Source organism: Cygnus olor, chromosome 23 (genome assembly GCF_009769625.2).
Source record: "Cygnus olor isolate bCygOlo1 chromosome 23, bCygOlo1.pri.v2, whole genome shotgun sequence".
In the NCBI taxonomy this organism is placed as follows: domain Eukaryota; kingdom Metazoa; phylum Chordata; class Aves; order Anseriformes; family Anatidae; genus Cygnus; species Cygnus olor.
In genome coordinates this window covers 4,725,093-4,739,010 of record NC_049191.1, presented here as the reverse complement: position 1 = coordinate 4,739,010, position 13,918 = coordinate 4,725,093, and the positions used below count along the sequence as shown (strand labels likewise).

General features: G+C 53.6%; 1 long non-coding RNA gene across 1 annotated transcript in view; it reads left to right on the top strand.

The window, feature by feature from the left end:
* Nucleotides 1-13,355, top strand: part of LOC121058980 — a 29,529-nt gene extending 16,174 nt beyond the window's left edge. The window contains exons 2-4 of the long non-coding RNA XR_005814407.1: nucleotides 848-7,061; nucleotides 7,150-7,281; nucleotides 7,903-13,355. This is a non-coding gene — a long non-coding RNA (uncharacterized LOC121058980). The remainder of the gene's footprint in view (nucleotides 1-847; nucleotides 7,062-7,149; nucleotides 7,282-7,902) is intronic.
* Nucleotides 13,356-13,918: the final 563 nt, after the last annotated feature.

The following is a 13,918-nucleotide window of genomic DNA, read 5'->3' as shown; positions in this document are numbered from 1 at the left end:
GGAGGCGGCGTCTCCTCGTAATTCCTCGGCGGGAGCGGGCCCCGCTCTCCTCAGTGACCTACATTTTGATCGCGTCTCGTTGTGTCACGGAGAAAGTTGAGGCACGGCGCTGAAGGGAGATACCCCACAGCCACACCGCACAGAAAAAACGGGGAATGTGTAAAAAAAATGGGGAATGTGAAAAAAAAAAAAAACGGGATCATCAGCCTGGAGAGGGGACCTGATTCATCTGCGCACAAATTAAAGGCAGCGTTTGTGACACCAGGGCTGCCCGCTCCTCCCTTCACCTGCCGGTACCGAGGCCTCCTCTCCTGAGCAGGTTCTGTTCACAGAATCACAGAGTTATTAAGGCTGGAAAAGCCCTCCGACATCCCCCTACCACCAATGTCACCCACTGACCATGTCCCCAAGCCCCACGTCCAACCTCTCCTTGAACACCCCCAGGGACGGTGACGCCACCACATCCCTGGGCAACCCGTCCCAACGCCCGACCGCTCTTTCCGAGAAGAAATGTCTCCTCATTTCCAGCCTGAACCTCCCCTGGCACAACTTGAGGCCAAAGGGCTTTAAGGAGAAAACCGCCAAGCAAAGAAGCTGTAATTTTGGGGTGCCAGGGGTTGGCAACAGCTTCTCGCAATTAAGAAAAACAAGCAAACAAATCCACACCGCTCTGTCATAATGCACACACGCTGACCGACAGCAGATTGCAAATTATGTGGCAAAGAGATCAGAGCACCAAAATCTTCCCATTCAAGTAGTGACTTAGCACCACGCAGCACATCATCTGCCGTGCTCAGGCCACCAGATGCCCCCAACTCTGCCTGCCAGCCTGAGTCCAGAGGCAAAGGGCAAAGGATGCTGTTACCCATGCAGACCCCAAACTAATGGCCAAGAGCTTCGTTGGCAGAAGAAACTCAACAGCAGTACAGTCCACAAACATGAAAAGCAGCACTTGGTCCATGACAAGAGAGTGCCTTCAAAATTTTCTTCTGGGGCAGGGGGATTTGAACCTAGGTCATAGCAGTTCTTTCACTGGGAGCAGAAAAAAAAAATAAAAAAAATATAAAACCACACACACAACCTCTTCTGCATATGGAAATACCACCATCAACAACACACTTGTGCTGTAAATTTCTGGGTTAGCTTCTAGCCTCTTCCTTCCTACACAGCCCCAAACTGACCTCTGAAATCCCATAGGAAGTAATGGAAATTTCTTAAATTCTTCCCTATAAGAACAGTTTGCCCTGTGCCAAGCCAGGATTGCAAATATTTAAAGAACTCTCCCAGTTGCAGCTGGTTTAGGTCACTTTGTAAGAGTCACTTAGAGACCAAGAATTATTTTAATAAGTCAGGATTTCTTGGTATTCAGCTGCTGCATATAGGAATCAGGAGAGGAATTATATTCATTTTAGGCATGCATTTGTAGTCTCTAAGGCAGAAGCCATTCCTTGAAAGCTGAAAGGCCGTTTTGCGAGTGCTCTGATCCTCATGGACTTGGTCAGTGCAAATCCAGAGGGTCACAACAGAGAAGGAGGCAGGGGACCCTGCCCTCCGGCTGTTTAATGGGCATGCAGCTAGCAAGCGGCTCCTAAATCTGCACTCTAGCATCTTAGCAGCATCTAGACACCAGATTAACACCAGCTGAGCTAAGTTCTTCATAAAAAAAAAATCCTTTGTAAGGTGATCCGATACTCTGTAGGGCCCCTGCAGGGTGCACTGCTGGTAGGATTTGTGCATTAATGCACAGTTATAAAACGGGGCTCCCGATTTATGCCAGTGACGGTGAACACTGTGTTAAAACCATTACTGACACCAATAATAAACTGCACGGAGCTCTCCTTACCCCGAGGAGCTTCTTTAAATGAGGAATTCCCAGTCTGAACAAAGGAACCGTGCATCACTCTGGTATTGGTTTTCCCTCCCCCAAAGCAAGCAGAATTTAGGGTGAAGAAAAACATTCGGGATTACTCCAAGCCCTAGGAAAACAAAGAAATTAAGCTGGCCAAGGGAATGATTTATCCACCACTGCTCTAAGCGAGCTGGTGGTGTGCATATTGTATGTCCGTGCGTACACACACAATAGGCTCGGTCAGTTTACGTGCTACGTTCACACACTTTGCTAGCAAGCGAGCGTCTCAAAGGCAGCAGTGGCCATTTCACAAGAGCAAACAAGGTGGGAGGAGAGCAGGTGGCTCGGTTTTGCCAGCACTGGCCCTCTGCCCTTGGCTCCTCTTCTGAGATTTGCTGTCACCATCAGCAGTGCAGATCTGGCCGATAGCAGACAGCAAGAATGAGGTGTAAAGGAAATCTGCCTTCAACTTCACGAGCTTTGTTTTCCTGTAAAACAGTGATCGGGACCAAAGATAGCTCAGGTAAATAATTCACCCAGAAGGAAGGGGCGCTTCAGCTAGCGCTGACTTTCTCAAGTGCTCACCTCTCGATTTGAGCATGCAAAGCGGTAGGCACAGCAGGATTCAGCGCCAGAAAAAGCCTTGTAGCAATTTGCCTCCGACAGACTGAATTGCAAACTCGAGAAACGCTCCCAAAGAAACAAAAACCGCTGCAACGCGTGTGCGCAGCGAAGGCAGCCCGGCGCATCCACGTGCATCCCGCTCTGTATCAGGTATTTCCGCCGAGATTAAATCTCGCCCAGCCTGCCATGGCACTCTCCCTCTCCAAAACCAACAGTCAATTCATTGTTGAGCAAGCTATTAAAGGGACAAACAGCACCCTCCGTAGTTAAACAGACTAAGTGTCTGCTATTGTGATCCCACTTAATGTTACAGCAGTTAGTCCCGAGAGTTTTGCTAAATCCAGGCTGCTTCTCCGTAGCCTTTTCTGTGTGGTCCCCTACCGGAGAGTTTTCCCCCTTTTTTCCCCTCTCAGTTACAGGAGTTGTGCCATTTAAAGGCTGTTGTTGCAAAACGAAAAGCACATGTTCTTTCTTGTGGGGACGAGAAGCCAGTTGCCGAGCCGCTGTGTCTTCTTGGAACCAGGCTGGGTTATGTGGGTGCCCTCTGGGGAGATGGGGAGGGCAGAGGGGAACGGCAGACAGCAAAGCCTGTACACCCAGGAACTCCTATCCCACCCAGAATCTGGTTCATTTAAGCTCCCATCATGGACTTCATTGATTTGCGTGAAGCTGATGTTCATTTGAGTCGGTGTCTTGCTACGCAGCAGCCTAGCGTCAAGAAGGAGAAGGAATAAAGCAGACGAAGAGGAGCAGCAGCTCTCTCTCCCCAGGCTGCGTGCCAGGACAGGGAACAGCTCCCTGGAAAGTCAGCTTTGTTCCAGGGCTCACAGGCAGCGTGTAAAGCACGGTTCTGCCAAGATGCACCGCATAAAGATTAGAGGAGGTCAGCTGGAGATCGCAGGATCAAGTTTTCATACGACAAATGTTTCTGTGTTGAGAGAGAAATATTTTTCCCCTTAAGTTTGGGTAGGAAGTGTTAAACATACAAGAGGCTGCACTTAGAGTATCTAGAAAGTGCTTAAAACCCCTGGGGAATGGATTACAAGCAATGCTGTGAATACAGCTAGCACAGGCTCGGGAAAAGGCAGAATTGGTGTGGCGTGAGCGTGAACTCCAGAAACAGCCTGAGAAACAAACTGACCCGTGGAAAGAGCCAGCACAAGAGAGACAACGGCATTTCAAGCATTCACCAATTTTTCATTGCCCAACAGTCTTAGTGGAAAGAAGACAACCAAAAATAGAGTGTGCTCAGAGGCAGTGCTCGATGCCCCATATAAATTCCAGGAGATGCTGCTGGAAACCCCGGTGTTTGGGCAGCAGGAGGACGTTCGAGCCCCTGCGCCAGCCTCCTCCACCAAATACCAAGAGCCAGCTCGGCCGGAGCCGCAGCTGTCGCTTCAGCAGGGGACAAGCTCAGCTATGCAGCCTTTGTTGAAATAAACCCAAAAATAACAGTTAGTGCCACCTAGGGACCAGAGCTCAGGCAGGGAGACAGGAGAGCCACACCACAAACAAAGGACGTCAGCGGCTGATGCACTCCTCGCACGGATGAGAAGTCAGACCGCAGCAAGGAGAGGCTCTGCTCTGGTTAAATAACACCGGGAAGGCACCAGGGTAGGTGAAGCTTTCACAAAAGGTTGCTGAAGCGCGGATTTGACTCCGTGCTGCTGCTCTCCCAACCTGGGCAGAGCATCGCTCGGCTCCCAGATACTCCGGGCTCTTTGGTTCAGCTGGCGGAGGGGAGCGATGTTTCTAGATCAGCGTTTATGTAAGAGCGGCGTCTATTTAGCAGTAAGTTAGAGCCCTCATCTGCACTACTCATCCCTTGTAATCAGGAGGCCAGGTTGCAGATTCCTGCAATGAATTTTTCCTAGTGCGAACCCAGCTCTAGACACCTGACAGCAGTTCATGATGGGGCTGGACCTGCAGACAGCGAGGGATATCTGGCAAGACCCAACATTTATTTAACTAAAGAACTTTGCCATGGAGAGCAAACACAGCTTCTGAACAGAGCACAGGCTGCCTCCCCGCTCACAAATACGAGCTAAAGCTCTGCACCGTCTTGTCCAGCGCTGCTTCCCTTACCTATCTCATCTCCTTGGACCTCGCAGGGTTTGTCTTAAGCTACTAACTGGATCAGATTTGTCACCCCGAGCCCTTTCCACAGATGATCCCACGACCTAATACAGCACAGCCAGCGTCTGCTGAGAGAGGCATTTCTGCAGGTGCGCAGTGATTAATTGGTGCACATTTCCATATCACAAATAAAAAAGACTTCTCGGCTTGGTTGAAACGCAGTATATTAACCTTTGAAACTGGCAGTCATGGATACCAGCTTCAAAAAGATTAATATCAATAAGACAAAATCCCAGAGGAGAGCATCGCGCTGCTGCCAGTTTTTCTGGAGCTTTACAAAATAAGGCGTTTTGAGACTTCATTTAAGGTCGTGTATTTCCACGTTTGCTTTATAAAGACAACCCCAAGCTGTTCAGATTTGTGGGCAGAACCCAAGTACTGGGGGCAGGGGGAAAGGGGAACCTGGAAGTCGAGGAAAGCTGTGGGTACGTATGGAGAGACTCGGAGGAAGGGGCAGGAACCGTGCTTCATTTGGACCGCTGCCATTGCCGCGGCTAATTGCTGAGAGTCGTCCTCTGTGAAAAAGGTTCGTTACTGAAAGAAATAATACAGCTCCGTTAGCTCGGCACGTTCTGCAGGTCCACAGAGGCACAGCTGCAGGTCAACGCGGGGCACGCAGTAAATCTTCTGGGCGAGATGCAGCAGCAGCTTGGGGATGCACAGGAGCCAGACCTCGCCCCTGCGTTCTGCCTCCACCACGGACTGCATCAGAAAGGAGCTCATAATCATTAAGCTGCCATCTTTTATTTCTAATTATTTGTCTCCACAGCAGGGTTCCTGCAACCATCCAGTACAAGGGAAGCAAGTCTCAAAGGAGTAACTGTTTTGAAGAGGGCTTGCAGCTGCCACCACATGAATGGCTCTCCAAGAACAGTGGCAACTGCTACGCACTGCCCACAGAGCGGGGGAAAGCATCTCTGTCTCGGCTGGTTTTCAATGTTGATTTTTAGGTCAACGAAAACAGCTTTTCTTATGCAACAAGGCATACAGAAAGCCCACTTGCCTTGAGTTTTCGCTTTCATTTAATTAGATGGTAATTCAGAAGGCAGCACCGCTATTTTGAACACCACAATGAGAACGATTTCACTGCCTTACAAAGCGACGAAGTAAAACCACTGAGCTAAGCCAGCCCCAGAACCTGACACCGCTTTGGATTCTGATAGTCTCTTCTGACAGAGGGGGACAAGGAAAGGGATACCCTGCTACCACGTTTCCTAGAGAGATTCAAAGTAGAAAATGTCACTGAAAGGCAGAAAAGCAGCAGACCTTACTTCCTCTTCGAGCTACATTGGAAATTAAGAATTATGGAAAAGCCCAAGTTTGTCGAACACAACAGCTGTTCAGCAGCTCCACGTCGTAATTAAGCAAGAGACAAATAATTTCCTAAACAGATAAACATTGAGATCCCAACATACAACTCCCAGTATCACCAGTGTCAACGTACAGGAGGACACAGCCCAGCAGCAGGCAGTTAGCAGCCACACTGTGCTTATCACCTCCTTTACAACAAACAGCTCTGAACGTTTTTTTTTTTTTTCCCCAGACAGCTTGCATCTTCCCTGACCTCACTTAAGATTTCCTGACAGGCTTCAAATGATGGCAACGTATGTGAATCTTAGCTTGAAGGTCAAGCACACAGCCTCAGACATCGCAGGCTCCTCTTGCACTTGCATCCTCAGCATTTTTCTCATGGTTTCTGCCCTCCAGCTTCTCGCAGCACGGAAGAAGCTTCACGGAGGCTGCTGGTGTGTTACTTTTAGGACCAATGCCCAACACTCCTATCAGGCCAGGAGAGAAGATTCCCTCACTACAGCTCCCATGCATTTTACCTTTACCTCAGAGGTAAGCCAGGCTTAAAGATGGAAAGGCAACCTGAGCCGGCTGATTCCTCTGCTGGGTGAAGGTCAGGGCTATCCCTGATCCAGTGAAACTGGACCACACAACCTTTATCTTTGCCATCTCTAACAAAGTACCACTTGGCCTTCTTGTTTGCTGACCAAGATTAAGACCAAGTATTCACCAAGCAGCAGATTTCATCCACTATCAGGGTCAAAACCCCAAAAGCTTATAAGCAGCAGGGACGCTGAAAGCCTCTGCACTCTGTGCCGTACATGGTGAGCAACAGACTGCTCATACAGACAAAACTCACTGTGAGACTACTCCGGGGAGAGCAAAGCAGGGGCTGTTCAGGTTACCAGCTGTCCCCAGGGAAGAAATTCACCCCTGACCAGAGACAAGGTCTTTCACCACTCACACACAGAGATCTACACCAGAACAGGACCAGAATCAGCTTCACCCCGCACCAACCATCAAGGACACTGTATTTTTCAAAGCTTTGCCTTCTCAAACAACTCTGCAGTAGCAGTACTGTCCCGCACAGTCCCTGCTGCGCTTCTTACGCAGGGCAGACGAGATGCACGCACGGTGCTGCATTCACCACGTCCTGCTGCAGGTAAGTAGGTAAACCAGGCAGTCCCGAGCAAAAAACACAGCTGCGAGGTACTGGCAAGCTGTCACACTGTGCTGACCGTGTCCTGAAGGTCTGACCACGATGGAGGAAGACCCCGGTGTCCCCTGGTGCAGGGCGCCCTGGTGCAGTCACAGCCGCGCGAGCGAGCCCTTGCATGTTGCCCCAGATGCCAGCTCCTGGCCAGCACGAAGCCAGCCTGCAGGTAAGCCTTTTGTGCGGGGGAGTTCTGTTCTGCATTCAAATGACTGCTCGGGGGTTGGATGGGAGCTCGGCACCTCTGATCAAGGCAGATCCTCTGGTTAATTAATTATCCTTCTCTCAGAGGCTTGGTAGCAAAGAACAGCTCATTCAGAACAGGAGACAGCCGCTCGGCTTCTAAATATAGTGCTTCACTTACTTCTGGGTAAGAACAACAGGTTTATACCTGGATTTGATTCATCTCCTGCCCTCCCCTGTGAGGCATGGTGTAATAATGCTGAGTTAAGAATAAAGCAATCTGTTCCCAGCACCTTCCCTGCCTTCCCTTCAAGTCTCACCAGTGACTGGCAGCGTACCGAGCGGCAGGGCTGGAGCAGAGCTGCTCTGCACACACGCAGTCCTTTCCATTGCTGGGAGAGGAGGCGATACAACCAGGGGTAGGGGAAGGCAGACAGGAAAGGGGAAAGCTTAGCAGTAGGATATTTTGCACTTCTGAAAGAAGAAGTCAGTTAAAAACTTCGAAAGTCTCCAGAGATAATCTCACCACGTCCAGAGAACCAGCTTTACCCAAAGAGGCTCCTTCCTTTCCTCCTCCACGCACACCCACCTTATTTTGTTATTTTAGGTTTTAACAGCACCTCGCAGCCAGGTGCAGGGGTAGGCACCAACCCCCTGCTGCAAAGCCACAGGAATCAACCCCACCGAGATGATTTTCCCCCATGCAGAGAAAGATCTCCGTGAGTGCCTGCCGCAAACACCAGTGCCCACTGCTCCAAGCTCGACGTGCATTTCCCCTCTTCTCCTGCCAGAAGGGCCTCGGGCTGCTCTCTGTACCCTGCGAAGCCACGCACATCTGCAGGTTTGCAGAGGGGAAGCCAACCCAGCGCTGGGCTCCAGCCCTCAGAGAGTCTCTTACACAACCACAGCACAGATTCACCATCAACAGCTCTCAGGAGGAATCTGGGGAGAAACAGCGAGTGCTGCTTTCCACTACCAGGACAATTTTCACTTCCATTTCCTCGCTTGCTGGTGCTTAGCGTGCTGCCAGCACAGGGTCAGCGCCCAGCAGGCCAGGCTGGCAAGAACAACTGCTGCTGGGGGCTTCTACATCCTACAAAGAGCCTGGAAATTGCTATATGAAACGCTTCTCAGTGCCCAAAACATTAACACACATGCGCGTACACACACACGATAATCCCCATTCTTTGTTAACAAACAACACTCTGGAGTTTAAGACGGAAGGAACGAGTGGGTTCATTATTTAAGTCCAAGTGATTTGTAGAGTTTAAGACGGAAGGAACAAGTGGGCTCGTTATTTAAGCCGAAGTGATTCCTCTCAGCTGCTTCCCCTCGTTGCTCTAAGGAAGCAGGTACTTACCCAGAGATGAGGCAGCCGGGCAGACCACGCAGGCGAGGCACCACAATCCATCATGGGGCAGCGTATGGAAGAGAAAGAAGAAGAGACACCGGTTAATAAGCAGTTCCAGCCAAACACGAAAACCCCCAAACACGCCAGAAAAATCCCTCCAGCCGCCCAGCAAGTGCTCACACTTGTACTCGATGCGAGCGCCGCGGCAGCGTTCGCGTAAGCGAACTTGAGCGTCTGACTTTCCCCAGAACAGAAGGTGGAACCGGACGTTCACGTTGGGCCACTTCTTAGAAATGTAAACACGAAGCAGGGAAGGGGAAAAAAAAAAAAAAAGTAGCCTGGCGTTACTTAACGCTGATAATGCAGCGAGCGGTGACGCTGACGTCCTGCGTCCAGCACCCTCCTGGGAGCCCCAGGAGGTGGCACAGCACGGCCCCGGCACCGCCAAGCTGGAGAAGGGGAGAGCTCTGGCCGAGGCTGCAGACCGGCTTCTCTGGGGCCGTCCAGTTCCTCCAGCCTTGCATAACTTCTCTTTTAGACCTCACCAGGCAGGGGGTGGACACACAGCGTGCCTCCGGCCCCAATTCCAAAGGGCTTCAGCTGAGCCCTCTAGTGGGCTTTAAAAACTCAACAAAACACCCACAGACCTAATTTAATTAACGCTCTGCCAGAGGCCTCTAAACCCTAATCCTCTCAACAAAAGGTTCATTAACTAAATGAAGAGATCCAAGAGAGCAACGGGTCCCTCAGCCACAGCCAGCCCGGCTGCGTGCTCCGGCGGCACACGCCAGGGCCCACGAGGGGCTCCAAAATGTGGCTCGGTCCTCAGCCCCAGCACAGCCCGGCCGGGGAGCTGCTCAGACACGAGTGCACTGACACGGGCGCACACAGCAGAGTTCACGGCATGCATGGGATGCTCAGCATGATGCCACGCCAGAGGGACACGCGTAAGTTCGTGCTTGCCCTTTGGGATGTGTCCACGGGACGTCACACCCGCCACACGATGCTGAAGGTCCCTGGGCTGTCATCTCCAGCGAGACTGAAGCCCCCAACAGCTGGAACAGGAGGACTTGGAGCCAGGGCACTGGTTGTTTTTAAGGGTTTATTTTTAAGAGTTGTTATCCATTGGTGTGGAAAGCCTGGCGAGCAGGTGAAGAAGAGCTCTCCTGTCAAGAGGCAGCCTCGGCCCTTCAACTGAGGGCTGGGAAAACACCTCCACCTCACCCAGCCCTGCCAGCAGGAAGGGTTTTCCTCGCAGCAAGAGGCAAGGTGTACGTTGGCAGAGAAATTTACAGCACACAAGGGTGCAGTCCATTAAGGTACACTCCGGGAAAAGCCTTTTAAATCCAAGGTTCCCAGCCCACATGACTTGCCCCGATGGGATGGAGATTTGGGTTTGCCCCCTGCAGATGTCTCTCCGAAAGCCACCTCCAGTTTCCAAGCCACACGTGGGACTCAGAGCGCTGTGGCTGCAAGGAGCACATCCGCGAGACTGCTCATTAGCACGGTGAGCAGGAGCAGAAGAGCTTAATTACAGGGCAGGGATTGTTCCCTCTGGGTTCTTGTGTGGGCGGCAGCCCCAGCAGAGGCCGTGCAGCCCCATGGGACGGGTGTTCCTCGACAGAGCCGGGCCCTGCAGCAGCCTCTGCCCGTGCCACACGCGGGGCCCGCGGTCACCAGGAGCCTGGCCAGGGCTCTTGCAAGCAGCTGCAGAGCCTCAACCCACAACTTGAGAACCCAAAAGGAGGAAGACTTCAGGCGTTGCTTGCTAAAACGCTTCTGGCAGCAGCAGCCTGCACGGGTCTCTTTGGAGAGGCTGCTGCAGCCCACCTACAGGTACCGGTACCTGGTTTCACAGCTACGGGCGAGCACCCCTGTCTGAGGAGCTCGGTCTCAGCAGGAGCTCCTAAAGCCCAAAGCTGAGCTCCAGCCGTGGTGCTCACCGGGGCAAGGGATGCAGCACCTGCCGGAGGGGCAGGCTCACACCCCAGAGGCTGCTGCAGCCCGGGGCTGGGCTTTTAGGATGGCCAGGAGACGTTTCAGCATGCTGCCTCTCCCCAGACCAACACAGCCTGACCTGGAGGGACCTCGCAGCCCTCTAGGCACCATCACGGAGCCTCACTGGAAAGCATTCGTGAAGACCCTCATTTTCAGTAAATGCGTTTTGGGGACAGACGCTGACACACAGAGGCTTCCTTGCCTGAAGGTGCGGGAACAACTGTTCCCAGAGCTAATGAGGCTGTCCTGCTTTGACCCGGGGCAGTTTTCAACAGACACAGAATAAACAGTCCTCTCCGCATTCGCCTCCTGGAATAAATCCCAAGAGCTCCCGTCTCCCCGGCCCAGGCAAGAACACAGATGGTCGCGGAGATTAAAACATAGAGAATTAACAGCCCCGTGCAAATGAGCTCCTTCATCCAGCCCAGCACTGCCAGGTGGTTGGAGGTACAGCGCTGGGATACAGTCACCAAGGCCTGCTGAGCTCCGCCAACAGCCCCAAATTCAGCAGCACAGGGGCCAGAGAGCTGGGAAATTCGAAGGCAGTTGCAGGGGAAGCGAGATGCAAACTGCCAGAGCCGTGCAGCTGCAGAGCCGCACCTGCCTCCTGCTGCAGCAGTGGGGGAAAAGCACCGGCACTAGGAAAAAGGAGCACGGACCCATCCTGCGCTTGGCTCTCTTTGTACTTTCCCACCAAAAGCCAGCTCGGGTGGATCAAAGGGCGCCGTGAGCCGCATGCGACCGCGAGGGCTTCCCCGCCGCCGGGACACGGGGTGCTGCGGGCTGGCAGCAGGCAGCGAGGGAAACCCACACCGGCCCCGCCGCCGTTCCTAGAAGGAATCTGTCAGCACTGCACAGCCGGCGAGGATCGGACCGGCACGCGGGGCTGAGCAGCATTCCTGATCCAGGTAACATGTGCCAGGCTGCCTCCAGCGGGGACGCCGCTCCTGAGCCCGCTGCCATTCCCAGCGACAGCTCCAAACCCTATTTTATTTTTCTTCAAAACCAGGTGAAAAATCAGGAAGGAGCGGACTTCTCGCCCAGCCGCCAGGCAGTATTTCTCAGGGACAGCTCTCGGGTTAGGCAACGGCTCACACAACTGCATTTTCTATTAAAAGCCTCCACTCTGCATCCGAGGAAATCCCCAGGCGGCGCCGACCCCATCTGCCAGCCCGCAGCGGGGCCTCGCAGCCGCAGATTGGAGGAGGCCGACCCGCGCCATACGGGAGCGGCTTACCCCCACGGCGGGCACGCGCGCCTGCAGCACAGCACCAACACGGCCGCACCGAGTCACGTTCCAGCCCAACGTGGCGCGGGGCCGGGCCGGCTTCTGCCTCTGCTCCTTGCGTGTTCAGTGTTTGAGCTCGTGCAGATGCACAGAGGCGACTCCGGACGGGCGCTCGCCCTGATACAAGCTCCTGATGCAGGGGGAGAGCTCTCCTGGGTTTTGAAATGCCAAGAAACGCTTACCCCATCCCCAAGGACTTTTAGAGAGCAGGTACAGAAATACAAGCCCCTAAAGGCCGGTGCCGCCTGGCGAGCAGCTAAACCATCGCTGCAGCTGGGGGGCAGCAACCAAGCAGGGGTCAGCTCGCAGAGGCAGCCTTCAAATGCTTTGATGCAGCTGCTTTAACAGCTAAGGGCTGCAACGATGCTCCGGGCACTGGTCCACTGCGGCTCCCAGCCATGCCGAGCAGGGCTCAGCACCGATACCAGGTTCGCCAGGCTGTGAGCAAGCTCCGAGCTGCTCTGCATCTCCCAGGAGGCTGCAACACCTCCAACCCACCGCCGTGGCAGCGGGGTCACTCCAGAGACTCGCAGCACGCGGCCAGCCTCACGCCCCCTGCTCAAATCCCGCTCAGGTCAAGCGTGGCCAGATGTAATTACCTACACGAGGGGAGCTAGAGGCTGCCTCTGATCAGGGGATGTGTTTGTGCCGTCAGGCCTAGGTTCCTTCTGTTTTGCTGCTTACTGGGATGCCAAAAGCTGCCTCTTGCTAAGCGGACCAGCAAGAACTTAACCTCATTCCTCGCCACCAAACAAGACTTTCTCAGGAGCTGCAGGGAAACGCCGGTTCCTTAGTCACCCATTTACAAACAGGAGCAGAGAACATTTTAATAGGATTCATTAATTTAATTGAATAGCGCAGAGGACGTCAGAAGCTTTATTTGTGTTGGCAAAGGGCTTTAGGATGAGCCAATGGAAGAGCAGGGGCAGGCCCTGCAACCTGAAGCACTTCTGAGGGGCCAGGCGCCGCCGAGCCCGCGGGCTGGAGCGGGGCTGGGTCGCCTTCCAAGCTCCCTTCCAACCTCTCCGCCTCAAAACCCCCAGCGAGGGACAGCTTCAGAGCCTTCCCTCTCCAAGGACAGCAGGGTGAGGCTTGGGCAACGCAAACCCATTTCACCTGGCCCCGTCTGCGCCCGACCAGACTCGGCACGGGGGCCCAGCTGGTGCGTGTGCGTGCACCGCTCCCGGCGCTCCGCAGGCACGGCCGATGGTTCAGGCTTTTCTCCAGGGGTATCGGGAGGGGACAGCAGACAAACCATGCTAATTGGATAGACGAAGAGTCCTCTGCAGCCCTATAAAGCTGCGAGCAGCTGCTCAAAACCTCTTGTGAGCAACAAAAATAGTTTCATCTAAGGAGAAGGCGCGGATTAAACGCCACAAACGCCCTTTTCTTTTCGCTACGGGCAGTTCTCCCCACTGCAGTCTCAAAAAAAAAGAAAATAATCAGACCTGCAGACCAAACCAGGAAGTTTAGCACACTCTGAGCAGCAACAATAGCAGGAGGATTTTCCAGGCCTTCGAGCTTGTTTTGCAAGTGCCAGATTATGTAAAGCGCTGCCTTGCCATTGCCAGGGAAGCGGCGCCGAGGCCAGCTGGCACCGCACTGCCCTCACCCCGCAGCGGGGGCTCGCGCAACGCCCGCCCCGGGATCCCTGCTCGGGCACCTTCCACCGCAGCTAGCAGCACCTTCCGTTTCACGTGTAATTGTTACGTAGTTAATCACCTTCCCAGGGTCTGGGTTTGCTTTCCTAGCAGCCTGCCCAAGCACGAGGTCCCAACCAGCTGCCCTGGAAGAAGAATCTCCTCTGTGGCCACGCGGCAGCTCCGCCGCGCTGTGCCCGGGGCGACGCGTTCCTCCCGACGCGCAGCTAACCCTCGGCTTTTCCGCCAGCGGGGATATGCTGGAGGGGTGAGTGGTTATCGCTGCACACATCCTGTGGGAAACGACCCAAAGGCTCAGCTCATCGCACATTCAGCGCCCTGCCAC